Raw genomic sequence first — 20,725 nt, 5'->3', positions numbered from 1 at the left:
TTGCATAGGGGAAGTGGCAGCAGGCTAAGGCTGAGAGAAAACAGTTTTGCCGGGAGCCATATTCCAAATTTCATGCTTAAAGTAGAAAACCATAAAACAGTTCACTGTTCCCAAAAGAAGAGCAAAATGGACACGGGGAGGATGCCAACCAATGCTAGGCACAGGGCTCGTGGCTGGATCTTGCTCCATGTCCTATTCTGGAAATAATAATTAGGATCGATCAAAGCCTTGTAGGCATTAAGATGTACAGTAACAAGCAAGCCTTGCTTCAGCGAAGGAGTGGATTTGAGGGAAGGAGGGAGAGAGAAAGAGAGAGGGAGGAAGAGAAGGGGAAAGAGAGGAAGAGAGGGTGGGAGAGAGAGAGAGAGAAAGGGAGAGAGAGTGAGAGAGTGAGAGAGATAAGGAAAAAGAGGAAGAGAGGGACAGGGAGAAAGAGAGGAAGGGAGGGAAGGGAGGGAGAAAGAGGAAGGGAGGGAGAGTGAGAGTGATAAGGAGAACGAGGAAAAGAGGGAGAGAGAGAAAGAGGGGGGAGAGAGAGAGATAAGAAAGAGGAAGAGAGGGGGAGAAATAGGAAGAGAGGAAGAAAAGGAGGGAGAGCACGCACTGAGAGAGAGATAAGGAGAAAGAGGAAGAGAGGGAGAAAGAGAGAGGAGAGAGAGAGAGATAATGAGAAAGAGGAAGAGAGGGAGAGAGACAGAGAGGAGGGAGAAAGAGAGAGAACAAGGAGCCAAACTCAAATGGTATAACCAAAGAGAAAGTGAAGTGATTTCTTCAGAGATGCCTTCATATCAGTAATGAAAAGGGATGACATGAATGTGAATTTTTCCACTGAAAAGATGCTAGCAGTCAAACCAAACCAGCACTCTATGGCAAGAGGCCATTCTGGGCTAAATGCAGCCCAAACAATGGCCTTTAGTGTGGCAAAGTACCAGAGATCTTGGTGTTTGCAGAAAACAAAAGACAATCTCTGTACATGTCAATATGTGTGCAATGGTATTTCTTCCTTCAGCAGTATAAGTCACAGTGATTACAATATTCTCTGCTTTGCAGTAAACAGCCTGCTCACATCGGGACATCATAACTTATGTTCAAGAAAGACTTTATCTTGGAATTTGTACCATGATGTTCTCTCTCTCTCTCTCTCTCTCTCTCTCTCTCTCTCTCTCTCTCTCTCTCCTTCTTCACAGCTAGAGAGTAAAACACAGAAAGACACAATATATACAAAGAGAGAGGGAAGGAGAGAGAGAGAAATGGAGCTCCTTTTCATAGGGCTGCTCTAGGATTTCATACTTGTCCCCTTGACTAAGATAAGTGTATTGTATAGGATCATGGCTAATGAGAAGTGTCCAAAAATGGCAAATGGCCAGATGCTGTGCGGTGGAGTGTCGAATGGCAAAAGAAAAACAAAACAAAACCAAAAGCTGTCAGGAGAAGAAATGAGAGGCAGACCTGTTCAATATGATTGAGAGGATCACGAATTCTGAATGCCTGGATAAGGGATGGATTTTATTTTATTTTATTTTATTTGTGAAACCCTTAAAATATAATAGAAATAAGAATAAACATAAGTATAAATACATGAAATAGATACAAATAATTGGGGACAATACAACAGGGATGGTAGGCACGATTGTGCGCTTATGCACGCCCCTTACACACCTCTTAGGAATGGGGTGAGGGCAATAGTGGATAGTTCAAGGGTGAAGGAGTGGGGGTTAGAGGATGTAACAACAGAGACAGGTAGTGCATTCCAGGCATTGACCACTCTGTTGCTGAAGTCGTACTTTCTGCAATCCAGTTTGGAGCGGTGTACATTTATATCTGTTGTGTGCTCTTGTATTGTTGTGGTTAAAGCTGAAATATTCATTAACCGGTAAGACATTGTAACAGATGATTTTATGTACTATGCTTAAGTCTAATCTTAGCTGGTGTAGTTCAAGGTTGTCTAAGCCTACAATCTCAAGTCGGGTGGTGTAGGGTATTCTGTTGCAAACAGAGGAGTGTAGGACTCTTCTGGTAAAATACTTTTATTTAGCCCCGACAAACTTTTATTAAGTGGGAGATACCCCCCACCCCCCGCCCAAGCAGTGGGATCCTACCTGTTCCACTACTGGTTTGATGATTGGCGTGCATGTGCACCTAAAGTGCATGTGCAGCTTTCCCCACACCAGCTGAGGTCTGCAGCACCAATCAGCTGAGAGGATAAAGAAAAGAAAAGCGCAAGGGCGGGTGGGAAGGCGGATCCTGTGCTTTTCTCTTTTTTCTTCTCTCAGCTGATCCAAGGCTTTGTTTCCTCCTCTCAGCTGATCTTTGGAGGCTTTTTTTTTTTTTACTACCGGTTTGGTCAAACCGGTAGCATACCACCACTGACAACCCCCCCGCTCCCCGATGTTAGCTAGAGGAGAAAAAGTCTCAAAGCTGGGAGACCAGAAGCATTTTATCCAAGAAGATCCTCTTCAAGTGGGAGGTCACCACATTTGCTCCAGAAAAGCCACACTCCTACCTAAATTGAAGTGCCAACTTCAATTGATTAACATCCGTTGCGGTTTTAAATAATAAAGTTGTCCTTCAGACAAAGAGGCCATTTTGTTCCTGATATTGACAAGCTCTCAGCTAATCAAATGACACAATCAGGGCTTTCTCTACGTGGCAATAAATTCCCTTTTTCTTGTCACTGTTGGGGGCGGGGCAGCGGGGAAACCTGTTAAAAGGAAACACAGGCCCTCTGCCCAAAGCATTGTGATTTTTCACTTGAACGATGGATCAGTGTTACCACTGGAGCAGTGGTGGGATTCAATTTTTTTACACCGGTTCTGTGGGCATGGCTTGGTGGGTGTGGCTTGGCGGGAGTGGCAGGGGGAGGTTACTGCAAAATCCCCATTCCCTCCCCACCCCACTAACCTGCTTTCCAGCTTCGTAGGGCAACCAAAGAACACCCAGCCGATCAGCTGGGATTCAGGAGGCAGATAATAGTTGGGGTTGGCAGGGCCAGTCAGAGGTGGTCTTTGCTGGTTCTCCAAACTACTCAAAATTTCCGCTACCGGTTCTCCAGAACTGGTCAGAACCATGAATCCCATCTCTGCCCTGGAGGGTATGGGCCTCTTAGTTTTAGTGCTCCCATTAGGGTGGGTTGATGCCTGGAGCCCAGATGCTAATATGCTATCAAGACAGTATTGATATTTGGAAGGGGGTGGAGCTTTGTTCCATATATAAGCATAAAAACAACTAGCAGAATTATTCCTTGTGTTTTTCTAGACCTACCATGTCTGGGTGGTATTCAAAATGGCTCCTAGCCTGGGCGCCAAAGCCAATAAAGGCCACCAGACATGAGGAATGACTTTTCCAGATTCTTTTATTGGACAACTCCAGTGAAAAGGTCTCAGCAGCTAACACACAAAGATAAATATTAGACATGATTACGTCTAAGGACTGATTGATTGATTACCTATGTGCCGTCAACTGTCTGCCACCTGGTCCTGCAGGTCTTCCAGAGCACCCATCCCAACATCTCTCGTCTATCTATCTATCTATCTATCTATCTATCTATCTATCCATCCATCTATCCATCCTCCCCATCTATCTACCTCCATCCATCCATCCATCCATCCATCCATCCATCCATCCATATCTGTCTGTCTATCTATCATGTCAGCTATCTATCTATCTATCTATCTATCTATCTATCTATCTATCTATCTATCTATCTATCCATCCATCCATCCATCCATCCATCCATCCTCCCCTATCTATCTACCTCCATCCATCCATCCATATCTGTCTGTCTATCTATCATGTCATCTGTCTATCTATCTATCTATCTATCTATCTATCTATCTATCTATCTATCTATCTATCTATCAGTCTGTCTATCTATCATCTATCTATCTATCTATCTATCTATCTATCTATCTATCTATCTATCTATCTATCTATCTATCATCTAACTAGGATCCCATTTTTCTTTACACGTTTCCCAGCATTACGGACTTTTTGAGAAAGCTAAGGCTTCCAAAATATAATTTAACTTAAGTATGAAAGAGTTAATGTTGCTCTGTCTAATAATTTAACAATGTAATCACCTGATCATTACAAGTTGATGGCACAGGACACCCTCAAGGTTTTTAAGGAGAGAGCAGGTGTTTCCATGTCACCTGTCCAGAAACAATTAAGAGGAGAAGAGGAGGGGTGTGTCTCATGTGAATCTCTTGATTCCTAGATTTATAATGAGTTAATTCAGAAAATGGGGTGGGGGAGAAGTAGATTCCCTCAGGATCATAGCTGCAATCATCCTTGTCAGAGAATCAGTAATGGCTTCAGTTTTTGGCCTATTCCTTCTCTGTAACAGCCAACAAACATTTTCCAATGACAAACACATTATCACCTCATTGGGAACATTGCCACCGATTTGTTATAGAGCCATATTCTTCTTTCATTTTGTTTTCCCTGGGCTAAATTAAAGCCCTTTATGGGAATGAGGTACAGAAAAATGAGAAGGACCCTACTAAAGTCTACAATGATTTCAAGAAAACACCCTAGCCAAGCTGATGTTTAGCTTTTGTAGGAGCGAAAATTAAACTGACCTTGATTTCGTTTCAAGAATTGTGTTTGGATCCTTAAAGAAAACTTCCCATAATTATTCTGCTGGAATATGATTATTTTCCACTCGGCTACACTGTTCCAATAATTGTGAAATGGGAAAGATGCTAGATGATGTAAGTGAACCAGATCTAATTCCACTTATTAATGATGTCTTCTAGGAAATACATGAGGGTTATGACCTCTCTCAGAATTGGAATTATGTTTTTTATGAAGAGCATATATTTGAACAATGCCGGGCTGGTGATTTGATTGAATGAAAAGAGGTTTCAGAAATAGTGCACTGAAAATGTTGATAATGAAAGCGAAGGAAGGTCTATAATCTCGGTATTCATTTTCTGAAATGGTGTGTGTGTGTGTATGTGTCTGTGTGTATACTTTTCTTCTTCATAAAATAAGCATTGAGTAGACAGTTTTCGTCTCCTCTTCCTTGTCTTCCTAAAGACAAATGTACACAAAGCAAATTCTACTTTTAGCCCATGGCTCCTCAGGAAGGAAAGCAAACATAAACATCATTGGAATCGGCTTATTCATTATATAGGGTCTTCCTTCCTTCCTTCCTTCCTTCCTTCCTTCCTTCCTTCCTTCCTTCCTTCCTTCCTTCCTTCCTTCCTTCCTTCCTTCCTTCCTTCCTACCTACCTACCTACCTACCTTCCTACCTTCCTTCTTCCCTCCCTCCCTCCCTCCCTCCCTCCAACCTAAAGAGACAAGGAAATGGAGAAGATGGTAGTACTAGGATTAGCCAAGATCAGCCTTCTGAGCCCCAGGTTCTATTTAGGATCTCTCTGTTCCCCCCTCTCTCTCTGGGCATAAAGATCTGTCTGTCTGTCATTAGCTATCATCTGTCTATATCCTTCTATGTATCTTCTCTCTCTCTCATCTATATCTATCTATCTATCTATCTATCTATCTATCTATCTATCTATCTATCTATCTATCTATCCATCCATCCATCCATCCATCCATCCATCCATCCATCTATCATCTATCTATCTCTATCTCTATTATACACTCTCCCTCCCTCCCTCCTTCCCTCCCTCCCCCCATCCATCACCTCATAACCACTGCAGATCATCTAAAGAAATGTAAAGTTTGTAAGCAGAGCTCAGAAAGTAACTTTGGTTCCTTACACATCAGAAACAGAGGATAAATGTCTACTACTACTACTACTACTACTACTACTTTTCCTTCCTTCCTTCCTTCCTTCCTTCCTTCCTTCCTTCCTTCCTTCCTTATCTCTGGGAAGAACCCAGTAATCTGTTGGGAGTCTGTTGGGAGGCCTTACAATGTCAGAGCGACATATGGGGCATCACTTCGTCATGTCTTCTTTGCTCCACTTCCCCTCCTTAAGGTCAAGGTAACTTGGTGGGAATCCTCTGTATGTCGAGCAGAGAAGGAGTTGCTTGGATAGGCCTCTTATGGCTCCATGGCTGAACATCTATTGAAATCTGGTATCTCCACCTGAATTAAACTCTCAGAAGGCAAGCATTTTTTCATGCTTCCCCCACCCCTACACATACTGTTTTCGCAAACACTTTTTCTTAAGCTAATGCATCGGGTTCCTTAATATATAATCTCTGCCTACTTTTTATCAGAGACATGCATGATTCCATTTGAAACAGAACACCTTTTAATACAACTATACAACTACCGTACTTGGCTTCTGTGTGTTGTATTCTTTTCTAAGTCCAGATTTAGGCTTGGCTGTTGAACGCTTTCAAAAGTCCTAGAATTTTTGCATAAAAATGCAAATGGAATAATGATTTCCCCTCCACCCCTGGAAGGAATAATTTTGCCAATCAGCTTAGCCAAGATGCCGGTGTACGTGTGTTTGTGTGTGTTTGTGTGTGGCATTGGGAAGGGAGAAAAAAAAGAGAAGATCTTTGCCACAGTTTGAGATCTCTGCATGCAGCACAAAGGAACACATCACAGGATGCGCTTCCTCTGTCCTCTTGGATAAAACAATAAAATGATAAACAAATGAATAAAATAAAATATACAGTAAAACGAACAAAATAAAATAACCGTCTCCTTGTTTGGGGCTGAGCTTTCCTTGTTTTTCATATTTCCCAGTCAAAAGTCCATGCTGAGAGAGAGATTTAACACAATTTTAACAGAAATATTGGGAGTTTCCTAATGAAGCTTCCTTTCTAGGAATTAAAAAGCTCATTCCCTTATGGCGAACAGCTACTGTTTCCCCTTAAAATGGCAGTTTGCAAATAAACAGACTCGTACATCAAATGGAGGCAGCGTAATATGACAGTTCTGGTTTTTTTTCCACCTACCTGTCCATTTGCTTGGCTCCAAATAGATATAAATGAGAGCTTATGAACTGCCATTTTCAGTTTTTCAGGTTTGTTTTTCAGTTCCATGGTGAGAGCTCTAAATTCTTCCATAGCATGGTCTCCCTCAAATGCTAGGAAAACATGGGGGATCTGGTACAATAAATGATTCAATATTTTATGCAGTGGTCCCTGGAGAGCCCATAATCTTGCTATTGGATTATGATGCACCCTTTGCAGAATGAAGAATAATAGAGTTGGAAGGGTCCTTGGAGGTTTTCTAGTCCAGGGGTCGCCAAGCTTTTAGACCTCAGGGACCACCAAATTCATAATTTTAAATCCCAGAGACCCTGGGAAAAATCCCACAAAAAGTCTGCAGGAAAATCCCCCATTCCATTTTCCTACTGATCAATCATTCTTTATTTGGGATTGCAGGATACCGTCTCCAGCTCTGTTCTCAGGAGGAGAGAGAGAGAAAGAGAGAGAGACTTTTGACTTCATGCAAGGAAAGCAGCAGAAGCAGCAGAAGTCTTTCTTTGAGTCTTTGTTGGCGCAACCTCTTGGAGCAGGAGGCCTTGCAGGGTCCCAAAGACTCATTTCTGGCAGAGTTTTGGGGCGAGAAAGAAAGACTTTTGCTGCTTTCCTTGTGTGCAGCCAAGAGCAGAAGAAGAAAGAAGTGGAAAGAAGCATCCCGGTGGTCAGGCCAGGAGCACGGGGTGCGTGGGGCAAGTTCCCCCCTCTGCCCTTTCCCCCCTCCCCTCACTACCTCGTGTTGTTTGCAATGCAAGTGTCGCAAGCCTTGTGTTTCCACAGGCCACGTGGGTGGCGCAGCCTTGCGTTTAATTGCTTTGGGGGTGACATTTCTCTGCAGACCACCAAAATTTTCTCACGGACCACAGTGATCCGTGGCCCACTGGTTGGTGACCTCTGTTCTAGTCCCAGCTCTTGCTTAGGCAGGAGACCCTATACTAGTCTGGACAAAGGGCTGTCTTGAAAAGGTCCAGTGATAGAGAACCAAAATTTCTGAAGGAGAGTCGTTCCACTGATTACATTCTGACCAAGGCTTCCGAGACCGTAATTAAGCAAACACTGAGTTAAAAGAACTCTTGTTTTATTTCAGCAATGGGAATTATTTTCATTCCCAGACCATAATGAGTCCCAAACAGTCCCTTGAGATAAGCACCCACCTTTCTTTCCTTTGAATTGCTGCCAACAACTAAAGTGCCAAATGAATTATAAAAAACCAACTGAAGTACAAAGTCCACACAGAGCTTCAAGGATTAATTTGAACAGAGCGAACGACTTTGCTTCCTGCAAAGGTTTCTCTACCTTTGCACTTCCTTTATACCTTATGGGAGAGACCTTATTCCCGAGTTGCCCCTTTTGTCTCAGCTGCTCTCGCCTTCTACACATGCATACTGGGAACAGGCTCCCCTGGGTCCTCTGCCTCGCTGCTGCCAGACTCCGGAGGCTCCAGATACAGCACCCCCACTCCCAGATGGCCCTGGCCCCATCTCTGCATTGGACGCAGGACCCTCATTTGAGTCCTCTCCAGATTCCTGGACTGGTCCCCGTTCTTCCCCGCTGTCCGATTCCACTGCCGTCTGCACAGGCTGCCGGTGAACCACAACAGATTAATTGTTCTCACTGTCAGGAAATTTCTCCTTCGTTGGATCTCTCTTTGAAAAGTTTCTATCCATTATTTCTTGTCCTGCCCTCAGGTGCTTTGGAGAATAGATAATAGATTAAAAAAAAAAATCTACTGTGAACTCTGCGTGGCGTCAGGAAGGGAATCCGGCCAGTAAACTCTCAGCTCCATTCAGTCGCCCCAATGCTACTCTGAATTAAGGGACCACAGAAAGAGCAGAATAATTTCAAGCAAGTTGAAATTACTCTCTCTCTTCTGTGCAGAATTAGGAAATGTACTTAAAGAGTTAAAAGGCCACTTGGAAGTGGGGGCGCCCTGTTTGAAGTGACTCACTTTTTCGGAGCAGTTATTCTTGAGTATCTATATTGACTGATCTAGAAAAGAAACTTCTCTAACCAGTATCCAACCAATTTCCCCCATGTGGCCGTTTTCTCTGAAGCCCTAGAGAGCATCCTGGCACATCTTTTCTCCCGTACAAGAAATATGAGCTTCATCTACTCTTTGTAACCTTAAATGAGTCCACATTTTCTGCAAGGCTGACATTCAATTGTGTCTCCTTGTAGAATAGATCTACAGCCAAGGGTTTGCTCATGATTAAGGTTAAACACAGCTGTCTTCTGGTATCTTGGCAATTAAATACACAGTGTGTGGATTGAGAAGCTTCTCTCTTCTCTTAATTTTATTCTTCTTTTGAAAGAATGAGTGAAACTTTTCTTTTCAATTCTTTATCGCCATTGTTATTGCACATCATAGAATACATTCTCCTTTTGTTGTGGTTGTTGCATCTGTCTCTCTTTTTTTTCTCTTGCAAATATGCTTAAGGATGTATTCCAGAATGTTTCCAATGGCCTGCAATTTGAATTTAAATATAACACAGAATAACACAAACTATCAGTAAATCCCCTCCCCTCTCCTCTCTTCCCTTTCCCTTCTCTTCCCTTCCCTCCCTTTCCCCTTTCCCTTCCTTCCAGTGATGGGATTCAAACTTTTTTTTACTACCAGTTCTGTGGGCATGGCTTGGTGGGCAGGGTGGGCATGGCTTGGTGGGCATGGCTTGGTGGGCGTGGCAGGGGAAGGATACTGCAAAATCTCCATTCCCTCCGCACTCCTGGGGAAAGGTTACTGCAAATTCCCTCTCCACCCCACTGACCTGCCTTCCAGCTCCGTTCTCCTGTGCAGGGCCACCAAAGGAGACACAGCCGATCAGCTGGGACTCAATGGGAGGCAGAGAAGAGATGGGGTTGGTGGGGCCATTCAGAGGTGGGATTGGCTGGTTCTCTGAACTACTCAAAATTTCCACTACCAGTTCTCCAGAACCAGCCAGAACTGGCTGAATACTACCTCTGTTCCCTCCCCTTCCTCCTTTCTTCCCTTCCTCCCTCACATTTCCTTCCTTCCTTCCTTCCTTCCTTCCTTCCTTCCTTCCTTCCTTCCTTCCTTCCTTCCTTCCTTCCTTCCTTCCTTCCTTCCTTCCTTCTCACCCTCCCTCCCCTCCTGAGCAAATAAATGCAGTCTAAAACGAGGGACAAATAGGGCTGCCAACCACTGATTTCTCTTTGGGGTAGGTGGATCTGGGGAGGTTAATGCTGAAGGCTTGGGGTGGGGCAATGAATTTAGCTCTCTGCATTTTTAGGTCAGCAGGCTAAGAAGCCCACTGCAAATTGTTTTCAAATTGCTTTGGGGGATTGGGGAATGGACACAGTGGTGGTGGTGCGAATGTGCCTTTTCTTGAATTGTCCTCAATCACCTTGTGTGATGTCTGAATTGGGTAAGCTATCTTCTATTAAAAAAAACAACAACAATGCACACACACAAATCAAAACCAACTCAACTAATGCCTGCAACTCTGAAGAGGAAAATGTGTGTGTTTGTGTTTCTGTGTGTTTTTGTGCATGGATGATTCTGCCTCCCATCGAAGGAGGAGGGGAACGTGTGCTCTCAGCTTTAATCCGATGCAATTTTTCACAAGTTGTTAAACACTGAAAAATCAAGGTTCAGGAGGGAAATACATATTAAGCTGATTGCTATGCAACTGGGTACAGCTATAATGAGCCGCAGACACTCCTAGATTAGCAGAGTTTCATATAGATGTCTACAAAGGAGGAGACAAGAAAAGCCAGCCAGATGGTGTACTTAGCTGCACTTAAAATCTGATTGCTAGTGTCAATAATGAGTGTTCAGATAGGATGATCCATAAAAGCCAAACTGCATAAAGAAAATGTGAACAAATTCATGCCTTACAAGACAAACGGAAAAAAGAAAAAGAAGATTTGGAGTGCTACATGAGCCAACCGTTATAATTTAAATATATAACTTAGTTAGGCTCGTTCTTAACTTTAGTTAGGCTAAGATCGTTTGTAATTCTGGTAAAAAATTAAATAAATAAATATAATTGCTTGGGACACATGGTCCTTGATTTCTGATGGCAGTTGAGCCCCAGGATTTCTGTTGCTCAGTGAGGCAGTCGTCCCAGGAATTGTGCTCCATTTTACAACCTTTTTTTGCCAGAGTTGTTAAGCAAATCCTTTCAGCTGTTAAGAGAATCGTACAGAGATTAAACGAACTGTCAACACGTAAAACATTCCCGGCCTGCTCATGAGTTGCCATAGGCAGTGGTGGGGAGAACCAGGGGTGGGATTCTACCAGTTCGCACCTATTCACTAGAACCGGTTATTAACATTCTAAGCAGTTCGGAGAACTGGTTTTTAGAAGAAATTACTGGCCTAATCCTGTAAGGAAGGCAGGAAGGAAACATTCTGGTGTTGCTTACAGAAACTGCTTCTCCGTTAACCCTTATTATATTCTTGGCAGGACTAGACTTCCTGTCTTAGGAACATCTCTGGAGTTTTTTTCCCCTCCTTTGCTTGTGTGGAGTGACCATTTAAAGTTACAATGGCACTGAAAAAAGTGACTTATGACCATTTTTCACACTTACGACTGTTGCAGCATTCCCACAGTCATGAGAGGCCAAGCGAAAAGATGCATGCCTCAATGTGATATTGAGTTGGCCACACCCAGCCAATAACATGACCACCAAGCCATGTCCACCCAGGCACATGACCACCAAGCCACACCCACCACCTAAGCCATGCCCACAGAACCGGTTGTTAAAAAATTTGAATCCCACCCCTGGGGAGAACTGATGGAGCAGTTCGGTTGCTATGACCAGAAGTACATTCCACACATACCTTTCTCCAGATTGTGTCCCAGGTCACCAGAGCCAGCTGGAGAGGCATGTTTTCTACAGCCCGGGAAAGTGCTCCGTTGGAGAATGTAATTTATGACACAAACTGAGAGGAGGGAGGAAACAGGGTCATAGGTGGGCAGTAAATTACATGGGGCGAAGCTGCCTGCACTTAGGGAAAGTGCTGATGTGTTGCTCCTAATAAATAATTGGATTTCTTTTGAAACTTGGCTCAAGCTCATGAATTAATTAGGGCATCCATCGGAACCCTGACATAAACTTGGTTTCCCCGCCTTCCTCCCCCATTGACTTTGCTTGAGAAGGCAGCAAATAATGATCGCATGACCCCGCACCCCCCAACTGGGACACTGCAACTGTCAGAGAAGTATATGCCAGTTGCCGAACATCTGGATTTTGATCATGTGACAATGAAGTCATAAATGGTCAATGAATAATCAACGGTTGTAAGTCAAGGATGAACGGAATGTTTTATCCATTTGCATTGTGGATCTAAGCCAGATCCATACAGAATGGAATGGAATGGAATGGAATGGAATGGAATGGAATAGAATAGAATAGAATAGAATAGAATAGAATAGAATAGAATAGAATAGAATAGAAGAGAAGAGAAGAGAAGAGAAGAGAAGAGAAGAGGGGAGGGAGGAGTGGAGTGGAGGGAGGAGAGGAGAGGAGTGGAGGACAGGAGAGGAGAGGAGTGGGAGTGGAGTGGAGTGGAGTGGAGTGGAGTGGAGTGGAGTGGAGTAGAGTAGAGTAGAGTAGAGTAGAGTAGAGTAGAGAGAGAGAGAAGTAGAGTAGAAACAGAACAGAACACAATAGAATAATAGTAGAATGAATTGAGAATAGAATAGAAACAGAAGAGAATAGAATAAAATTAGAATAGAATAGAATAACAGTAGATTGAATTAAGAATAGAATAATAGTAGATTGAATTAAGAATAGAATAGAATTAGAATAGAATAGAATTCTTTATTGGCCAAGTGTGATTGGACACACAAGGAATTTATCTTGGTGCAAATGCTCTCAGTGCACATAAAAGAAAAGATACATTCATCAAGAGTCAAGAATCATAAGGTACGACACTTAATGATAGCCAGAGGGTACAATAAGCAATCAAATCATACTAGGAAACAGTCCGTGTAAATCATTAAGATACAAGCGACAAAGTTACAGTCATACAGTCACAAGTGGGAGTGGATGGGTGATAAAGAGTGATGAGAAGATTAATAGTAATAGTAGTGCAGACTTTGTCAATAGTTGGACAGTGTTGAGGGAATTATTTGTTAAGCAGAGGGATGATGTTTGGGGAAAAACTGTCCTTGTGTCTAGTTGTTCTGATGTGAAGTGCTCTATAGCGTCATTTTTAGAGGAGTTGAAACAGTTTATGTCCAGGATATGAGGGGTCTGTAGATATTTCCACAGCCCTTTTTTTGACTTGTGCAGGATACAGATCTTCCACGGAAGGCAGGTAGGTAGCAATGGTTCTTTTCTGCAGTCCTAATTATCCTCTGAAGTCTGTGTCTGTCCTGTTGGGTTGCAGAGCCAAACCAGACAGTTATGGAGGTGCAGATGACAGACTCAATCATTCCTCTGTATTGAATTGTATCAGCAGCTCCTTGGACAGTTTGAGCTTCCTGAGTTGGTGCACACCCATTTGCACTACTCAGATGACCTGGAGAACACAGACAAACCCAGGAGAAATTTCCTGTCAGTGAGAACAACAAAGCAGTGGAACACCTTGCCTTCGGAAGTTGGAGGTGCTCCATCTCTGGAGGTTTTTAAGAAAAGATTGGAGAGAATGGTCTAGGGTCTCCTGCTTGTGCTTGGATTAGAAGACCCCCCTAAGTCCTTTCCAACTCTTTTATTTTCTTGCTTTTATACAGAGGGTTTCATTGTGACTTTCAGTGCACTAAGAACTGTTGGACTTCAAATGCTACAGGGGGATTATGGGAATTTATGGGAATTCCACACACATTATGGGAATTCCTCACACCAGGAAGGCAACGAATGCCGCATTTGGCTGAGTTTGTCTCAAGCTGGGAGCATCTGACTGTTTTCTTAATGAGAATCTGATGTGGAAAGAGCATCAGGCAATCTTAGCTGGCTTTCACAAGCACCGTGTTTTAATGCAATGGAAGGGGAGAAATATAATAATGCAACGACAACATTTCCACAGGAGGAGTGAAATCAGGACAGGGTGTTAGAGTGGGAACACTGCAAAATTCGAAGGACTTTGGAAAATAAAGTTTTGTCCCTCGTTTACATGATGTACGGAAGACCAGAGAAATACACACACATCCCCAAAAATATAAATTGAACATACACGGCAGCAGTTTTGACTATTAGAAATTTAAGTTTCCTGAAGGGATGGAGACTTAGCAGAGGTTTCATTCTAACTGGCAAGATTGATGTGAGACTGTCAGCCAAGAATGTCATGTGGCAATCCTTCTGAGCAGAGTTCTTTGCTTTTTTCACGCCAATAGACAAAATCTTGCCAGATTTGAGGGCTCTGCTGCCTGCTCCTAAAATACAGGTAGCCCTCCCTTAACAGCAGTTCATTTAGGCCTGTTCAAAGTCACGACAGGATTGAAAAATGTGACTTTTGACCATTTTTTCAACGTTGGAACCTTTGCAGCATTTCCCATAATCATGTGATGAAAATTCAGGCACTTGGCAGCCGGCTCATACTTATGTCGGTTGCAGAAAAGTTGAAATAAGTTGAGTAAATATTCTATTCCATCCCATTCCATCCGAATCTATATATATAAAAGCGAAATATCCCTCACGCATCATCACAAAATCTCCAGAAACGCAAAGCCTACAAACTTGAAATTGGGCACGTAGTTTCCTCTTGGCTTCTATGTGCTCACTAAGAAAGGATTTTTTCAAAATGACCATCAGAGCATTAGTATTTATTCCTATATTAATATTATTATTAACACGCTCTGATGCTAAGGAGTTCTACTCCCCCTCCTCACCTGAAAAGAAATCTCTTCCAAATGCAAAACACAAGCAGAGGAGAGGAGTTTCAGTTTCAGTTTCACAGCACCAAGCAGCTTTAGTACAGAACAGTTGAGCTAAGCCATGCCCAGGCTCTTTGCTGTCTCCTTCTTGCTCACACAGCAAATACTGTTTCAGTTTCCAAGCAGCCTTCAACTCTCTCACACACTGACGGGACACTAGCCAGATGAATATCGATGGATGCTGGTAGGCATAGGGAGAATTTTGTTTTCCTTATTTTCCTCCCCAAAAACTAAGCCCGACCACATAGTTTCATAGCGAAGCAAAGGTATTGAGCTAGTTTTCTATAATCTTTCCAAATTTTCTATAATATTTCTATCTCTGGAGCTCATTATCTTTCTGTATTCTGCAACCTCCTTGCTAGATTCTTTTTTGAGGTGTCCTACTTTGATCGAGGAAATACACATGTTCATTAGCACTGGCCTTAGAATATGCTTTGAAAATTTACTAAATGTTCTACTTGGCCAGTGAATTTGGAGCTCATGTTAGGTTTCAGATTGCTTAATCAGATACCTCTTTTTCCAACAGCTAAACTATTGTATGGGATTTGAAGAACCAGAATAAGAAGAATATCGATGCCTTTGAACTTTGGTGTTGGAGAAAATTCTTGATTATACCACAGATTCCCAAGAAAAGTCACACATGCAACCTACAGCAAAATCGCCCACAATTCTAATTTGAGGAACAAATGACCAGGCTCAAATTATCAAAATTTTGACAGATTATATGAAGGCCTAACATCCATTAAACTCCATAATGCTGGAAAAAAATGTGTAGAAGACAACCAGAAGCAAGATAGATGGGTTCAATTATAGCGGCAATAGGAAATTTGAAGGAACAAGCTGGGATTAAATTGTCCTGAATAAATCTATCTACGTGGTCACTTAAGAGTTGACACTGACTTGATAACATATCATAAATCGATCCAGAAAAAATATAACTTTTGCATTATTTGAATGTTACATTTACATCAGTGTTCTTGAAGCTATGTGTTTATTCCTGGGGTTGCAAATATTATCTCTGGTGAAACATTTAATTAAAAATTAAAAGGGATCTACCGATAGATGCCTGAATGTCAACATTTTATAGATTAGGATTACCTTTTGCTAACAGATAATCCTGGATGTTGGACAAGGACTTTTGACTTGCTGGTAAAACTTTCTGCATAAATCAGATCAAACACCAATGTTCCATTGCCAAAATGGAAAATTCTTCTCCATTTTGGCATAGACAAGAAAGGCCACAGATAATTTCTTTATTTCTTGCCTCTCCTGCATATCCATGGACTAGGCTGGCATGGTTTTTCCCCCTATATTGGCAGGGCCTTCATCATTAAGATTTTTTTGGAAAACACACCAAGAAAAAACAACAACACATTTTTGAAACAGCAGATCTTAAGGCATAATTTTGAGAAATTAGTATACAAGGTAAGAAGTCTTCTTCAATCTTAGCAGGAGAACCTTCTACTTTAAGGGTGGAAATCCTCTGAAACTGAAAATAGTTGCTCAAGAATACATGAGGAAAAGCAGATTAATTTGAGTTAGACTGAGATGTTCTTAGTTAAAAGACAAGTCGAGACTTGTTAAGTTAGGAATCTAATCATCTCCCTGGCTTTCCTTAACTAAGTAACAGCATCTCTGCTCCATTAATAGAGCACTCTAAGTTCTGACTTCGCAATGCATGAAATCGGTGAAGTGTTTCAGATACAATTTCTTGACAAAATAGGATAAGGAAAGGAAAGTTTGAGTTCTGATGACTCCTTGAACCCAACAATATTTATTTTCCACAACAGTGTGAAGCCATCTGTAGGTTTTCAGACTTATAGTCTGAAAGTACGATTCCTTTGTGAAGGTATGACAGGCAACACATGGTCAAAATTGGGAGTGTCCTATCAAATTCTGTACCTGTCAACAGTGGTGTCCCCCAAGGCAGTGTTCTAGGACCAACTCTCTTCATACTCTACATAAATGACCTCTGTGATCATATTAAGATCAACTGCGCTCTTTTCGCTGATGATGTAAAGCTATTCAACACCACCGACAATACTGCTACCCTTCAAAAAGACCTTGACTATGTAACAGAATGGTCAAACAAATGGCAACTTCAAATCTCAACAAATAAATGCTCTGTCTTACATATTGGTAAAAAAAATATATCAGAAAATAAAATACAAGCTGAATAGTCAAGACCTTGTTGATGATCCAAACTCTGTCAAGGACCTTGGAGTACTCACCTCTAATGATCTAAGTGCTAGACCCCACTGTAACTACATAGCCAAAAAGGCATTAAGAGTTGTTAACCTAATCCTACGTAGCTTTTTCTCTGGTAATATCACACTACTAACTAGAGCATACAAAACATTTGCTAGACCAATACTTGAATATAGCTCATCAGTCGGGAACCCGCATTACGTATCTGATATTAATACAGTTGAGAAAGTCCAGAAATACTTCACAAGAAGAGTTCTCCACTCTTCTACTCATTGCAGAATATCTTATGCCACCAGACTTGAAATTCTAGACCTAGACAATCTAGAACTATGCCGCCTTCAGTCTGATCTAAGTATAGTACATAAAATCATACACTGCAATGTCCTACCTGTCAATGAATACTTCAGCTTCAACCACAACAATACAAGAGCACACAATAGATATAAACTCAAGGTAAACTACACCAAACTTGATTGCAGGAAATACGACTTCAGCAACAGAGTGGTCAATGTCTGGAATACTCTACCTGACTCTGTGGTTTCTTCCCCAAACCCCCAAAACTTCAACCTTAGACTGTCTACTATTGACCTCACCCCTTTCCTAAGAGGTCTGTAGGGGGCGTGCATAAATGTACCAATGTGCCTACCATCCCTTTCCTATTGTTTTTTTCTTATATGTCTCCATTTCATGTATTCATAACTATGTTTATACTTATACCTGTTATCTTATAATCACTTGACAAAATAAAATAAATAAATAAATAAAATAAAGTATGGCTTCTTCTGCTCAAACACATTCTTGAGTAAAGACATCTCACAGTAAAACTAATACCTTATGTTTAAGCGTAAGATTGGACTTGCAAAACCAACCAACGGGCACCTCAAAGAATCTTCATGCTAAAAAATGTTTAGATATTGTATACGTCCAGATTGACATCACCCTGCCAACAAAAGTGTGTATAGTCAAGACTATGGTTTCCCCAGTTGCAATGTATGGCTGGGAAAGTTGGACCATAAGGAAGGCTGAGTGCCAAAGAATGGAGGCCTTTGAACGAGCTGGAGGAGAAGACTTCTGTGAGTCCCTTGGACTGCAAGGCGATCCAACCGGTCGGTCGTAGAGGAGATCAACCCTGACTGCTCTTGAGAAGGCCAGATCCTGTAGATGAAACTCAAAGACTTTGGCCACCTGATGAGAAGGAAGGACTCCCTGGAGAAGAGGCTGATGCAGGGAACACTTGAGGGCAATAGAAGAAGAAGGGGACAGCAGAGAAGGAGGAGGCTGGATGGAATCCCTGAAGCAGTAGGCGTGAGCTTAAATGGTCTCCAGAAGATGGTAGAGGACAGGAAGGCCTGGAGTAACATTGTCCATGGGGTTGCGATTGGTCGGACACGACTTCGCAACTAACAAAAACAACATCCAGATAAGGAAGCATTATACTAAACCCAGTTTTAACCTGGCACCAATTGAAGTCCTTGTCAAGAGGTTGAATTTAAATGTAAATTTGGGCTGATATGTGAACAAGCTAGTCTTGAGCCTGCCTTAAAAAAAATTAAATACACATTGAATTTCCATTTAGCAGGACCAGAATAACACCTATTAAACATGAATAGGAACACAGTTAGGCCTGGCTACTTTCAACAAGTTGGCCTAAGAAAGTGAGCGAAGCTCAAAGCCAAGCATGGACACCCGACAAGTAGCTAGGAAGTCAACTTTTTAAAAAAAGATAGTGCAACTTGATACCAGCCCAGAGACATCATGTAATCGGATAGCAGGTTTCATGGCCAGCTGATCTCATTTTCTGGGTCAATAGCAGATAGCTCTTTAAGTTCTCAAATCTGCTTTGGTGGGGCAATTGGATCAAAGCATCGTTGGATCAAAGCTTTCTTTTAGAACTGGGCTCCGTCCTAACCAGGGATGGGATTCTACCAGTTCACACCTGTTTGCTAGAACCAGTTGTTAACATTCTAAGCAGTTCGGAGAACCAGTTGTTAGAAGAAATTACTGGACTAATCCTGTAAGGAAGGCAGGAAGGAAACATTCTAGTGTTGCTTACGGAAACTGCCTCTGTTAACCCTTATTACATTCTTGGCAAGACTAGACTTCCTGTCTCAGGAACGTCTCTGGAGTTTTTTTCCCCTCCTTTGCTGGTACTTTGCTTGTGTGGAGTGACCATTTAAAGTTACAATGGCACTGAAAAAAGTGACTTATGACCATTTTTCACACTTATGACTGTTGCAGCATCCCCACAGTCATGAGAGGCCAGGCGAGGAGATGCCTGCCTCGATGTGAGTGATATTGAGTTGTCCACACCCACCCAATCACATGACCACCAAGCCATGCCCACCAACTAAGCCACGCCCACAGAACCGATTGTTAAAAAAATTGAATCCCACCCCTGGTCCAAACATATGTGGTAGACTTGCAATGCTGCAAAAAAAAAAAAAAATATTGGAGACTGATTCAAACATGGATAGTACAAATGGTGGGAGAGTGTATTCCATTTAAACCAGAAATTTTTTCTCCTAGGAATAATATCAGAAAAATTTAAGAAGGAAATAATGTATCTAATAATACATGTATTGACAGAGGCTAGAATAATATATGCACAATACTGGAAAAATGAAAATATACCTCCAGAAACAGAAATAATAAGAAAAATTATGGCATGTGCAGAATCAGAGAGGTTAACTTTAGAAATAAAAGACAAAGGAGAGTCTAAATATTATAAAACATGGAATAAATTTTATCAATGGTTATATAGCAGAAGACAAGGTAATATTAGTAGTTATGATTAGATTAATTAGTAATTAATATATTAAATAAGGAGATTACAAAGGATGAAGTAAATTGTATATATGTATAACAAAGTTAAGTCGAATGTATTGTGTTGTATTCTCATAACTAAACTTTAAAAATAAATTAAAAAAAAACACCAATTTTAACCTCTACAGCTTACCTTCTAAGGGAGCCCCAGTAAATAGAACAGCTGAGGCATGGAAATCCACTGTACCACGTGAATCAGTTGAACTAAAAAAAATGGAAATATAGGACAGAATAGGGCGGGGGCCAGCTGATAGTTGGAACTACCGGTTCAGTAGAACCAGTCCAAACCGGCAGCAGTCCACTACTGGTATGAGTCCTAACAGCTACTCCTATCAGAATCCTTGCAATCACATTTGGCACCCGCTGTAATTTTGTCATCCTCTTTTTGAGGAGACCCTCAGCTAAAGCAAGCTGGCCACTGTGCGAGGAACGGGTTACGAAATCTGGGTCATCATCTGTCTGAGAACAACTCTTATCTGGCCCATCGGTGAAAGCCAGAGATCTGAGGTCATCAAATAGCAATCTTCCAGGTTTATGCAATTTACTAGATTGGGGTCACGTTACAGAAGAAACTGCCCACCACTTCTGGAACCAAGAACCTTCCTTTAGTCTACCCCATTCCTATCTCCAAGTTTATGTTAAAAAGTGACAAACCCATTTGACACCTACCAATGCCTCCACACATAATCCCACAGATTAAAACAACACAGAAGAGAAGAAGTTGCCAAGACACAATACTTCTGTCTCTCCCCAAGCAAAGTTTTTTGACCAAGGTGCCCACGTTTGCCTTATACTGAAACCTGGGTCAGAAAAATCCAATGCAAAAGAGGATAAAAGTGAATTTCCTTCCTTCAAATTTCCTTTCCAAGAGGGATGCTGGAACTCTTCTTCAATTCTGCCCTATTGACCACTGTTGCAAAGTTACTTGGTTAGATGGCTTTC

Source organism: Notechis scutatus, chromosome 4, assembly GCF_049901735.1.
Source record: "Notechis scutatus isolate UNSWTSFEM ecotype Mainland chromosome 4, rNotScu1.2, whole genome shotgun sequence".
In the NCBI taxonomy this organism is placed as follows: Eukaryota; Metazoa; Chordata; class Lepidosauria; order Squamata; family Elapidae; genus Notechis; species Notechis scutatus.
This window is presented reverse-complemented; position numbering follows the sequence as displayed.